Genomic DNA, 3420 nt, shown 5'->3' on the forward strand with positions numbered 1-3420 from the left:
CCTCAGTAGAATTTGAACTCAGAACATAAAGACAGACGAAATGCTGCTAAGCATGTTCCTCAAAATTAATATTAAATGAAATAAAATACCTTTACTTCTCTCATATTTTTTGCTATCAGGTGACAATCCCCAAAATGCAAAATATTTCTCATGTTTTATTATTATAGAAAGGGGGTGTACAAGCCTCTCTCTCTCTTCTATTCTCTCTCACATTTTCTAATCATTGAAACTGGTAATTACTTTTAAAAGAAATGATAACAATTGGGATGAACTTCATAATCATAATTAAATCATGAGGTAACATGAAAATATTTTACATTCATCTCCAAAGAAAAACAAAATAGCCAAATTGCTAGAACTTGTTGGCATAAGCTTATGATAGTGTTTAGTGGCATCTCCATGCTTCAGTTTTTGTATCAAGGTTTATTAGTTTTAGAGGATTTGGAAAGACAGTGACGATGATTACAGTAAGCAAAATATACATGCCTGAGTAAATGTGTAGCCTTGTTACTGAAATTGTGAATTAATAAAATTGCCAGAGCATAGAATAACAAGATTTTTCAGTAAGTGTTCCAGCTCTTTACTCCCTGAGTTAAAATCCTATTGAAATCAACTTAGCCTTTCATCCTTTCAGGTTTGATAAAATAAAATATCAACCTATGATCGTGGATTAGTGGAACTGTCAGTGTCAGATGAGATTCTTTGTAATATTTGTTCTGACTAAGGTGGCGAGCTGGCAGAAACGTTAACACGCTGGGCAAAATGCTTAGCGGTATTTCGTCTGCCGTTACATTCTGAGTTCAAATTCCGTCGAGGTCGACTTTAACTTCTTTCATCCTTTCGGGGTCAATAAATTAAGTACCAGTTATGCACTGGGGTCGATGTAATCGACTCAACCCATTGTCTGTCCTTGTTTGTCCCCTCTATGTTTAGCCCCTTGTGGGCAATAAAGAAATAAGAAACATTAGCACACCAGGCAAAATGCTTAGCAGTATTTTGTCTGTCTTTATGTTCTGGGTTCAAATTTTGCCGAGGTTGACTTTGCCTTTCATCCTTTCAGGGTTGATAAATTAAGTACCAGCTGCATACTGTGATCAATCTAATCGACTGGCTCCCTCACCCAAAATTTCGGGCCTTGTACATAGAGTAGAAAAGAATATTTGTTCTGGCTAAGGCAGCAAGCTGGCAGAACCGTTAGCACACTGGGCAAAATGCTTAGCAGTATTTTATCTGTCTTCATGAGCTGAGCACAAATTCTGCCAAGGTTGACTTTGTCTTTCATCCTTTCAGATACCAGTTGATCACTGGGGTCAATAGAATCAACTTACCACCTCACTCAAAATTGTTGGCCTTGTGTCAAAACTTGAAACCAATATTTGTTCTGTCTCTTTGCATTCTGAGTTGAAATTCTACCACATTAGATTTAATCTTCTGCCTGTTTTTACACAACAACCTGGTCCCTGGGTGACTTCTGTGGAGTTTGCTTGGCTGCAGCCTTGCTGGCCAGATCTCTGATTTCAGGATAAATACCTACCTTCCTATTGTCACTCCTCGAAACTCTGAAAGAATAAAGCACCCTAGGTACTACTGTTCCCTTTTGGATAAAAAAAAAAACAGTAAGAAAAAATTCTATTCATAAATGCATTCCTCTATGGTCCTCATAAAATCATTCAATTCAGACACAAACACATAGTATACACTATTCAGAAACACGCACACAAACAACACACAACAAACACACATACACATGCATATACAGTATTAGGCACAGATATGCATACACACATATATACTAATATATACATGCATAAACACATAGACACACAACATAATATATACAGGCACATTCAGAAACAAGCTTACTCACTCACACTTGTAGATCAAAACATAGATAAACACATACATGTATGTACTCACAAACAATATTACACACACACACAAACACACACATACATATAACCACATGTAAACTTGCATACAAAGTTGCAAGCATGTGCTTGTACACACACACACACATACACAAAGAGTTATGTTCATACACTCAAACATGCACAAACAAACAATATGTACAGACACCCTCAGAAATATTCTCACAATTCTACACAAACGTACATTCAGAAGCCTGCACACACACACACACACGTGTGCGCATGCAGAAATATACATACATGCACACACATACACAAGCATACACATGTAACCACATACATACTTATGAGCACAATATATATAGACACCTATGGAAACTTACAATGTAATCTCATATACATACATGCACATAAACATACACACAGAAACCTGCACATATACAAACATATACATGTATATATAACCACACATGTACACACACACAAACACATGCTCAATTATATACAAACATATTGCATATACATTCTCATTATTATACAGAGACACACAAAAATACAACACACCCATAGACACTAATATGCTGCCAGTCCTAATCAGCACCAAGAATTGGTTCCAGAATTTGAAAATGAGAGCTTTCTCTTGGAGAAATTACAAGGAATAATCTATAAATGGAATGAACTTATAAATGAATAACAGTTGCAATTGAATTAAAACAACCTCTAATCCAGATTAGAGCTGATGATATTGACAGTGTATATTGGATTCTGTAGCAATTGCCTTACTAAAAGGTAATCTTCAGTGCTAACGATATTGTCTCAAAGTTTTAATAAGACGAAAGACAATCATATCATTGCTCTTCTCTAAAACTGTAAATAGTTTCACTGCAGACACTTGTCTCTGGTTAAATGTAGGTGTGTATGAGTGTGTGTCTATACACACACACAAAGATACACACACACACACACACATATATATAACAATATATATATATATAAATGCTTGTTTTTATGTTCACTTGTAATGAAAAAAACAATTTTACATTAATCTGATGGGTTACTCTATAGTTTTCTGGAGAACAAATTTATCATTCATATACAAGAATGTATTTGATAGTAACTTCAAGTTTCGACCAGCTAAGCCATTGTCAGACAGTCTGACGATGGTTTGACTGACCAAAACTTTGAAGTTAATGACAACAACATTCTTGCATAAGAATAATTCCTATATGAGAATGTATTGTAGCTCTTCGCTCCAACATTCGAAACTCCAAGTACTATAATGAAAACTTACTGTTTGTTCTAAATTATAAGATATATATATGTGTATATATATATATATATATATGTATATATTTATTTATTTATTTCTCTCTATATATATATATGTACACACATATATAATATGTATGCATATACATACATATATATTGTATGTATATACATGTGTATATATATATATATATATATATGTATATATTTATTTATTTATTTCTCTCTATATATATATATGTACACACATATATAATATGTATGCATATACATACATATATAT

Source organism: Octopus bimaculoides, chromosome 3, assembly GCF_001194135.2.
Source record: "Octopus bimaculoides isolate UCB-OBI-ISO-001 chromosome 3, ASM119413v2, whole genome shotgun sequence".
Lineage (NCBI taxonomy): Eukaryota > Metazoa > Mollusca > Cephalopoda > Octopoda > Octopodidae > Octopus > Octopus bimaculoides.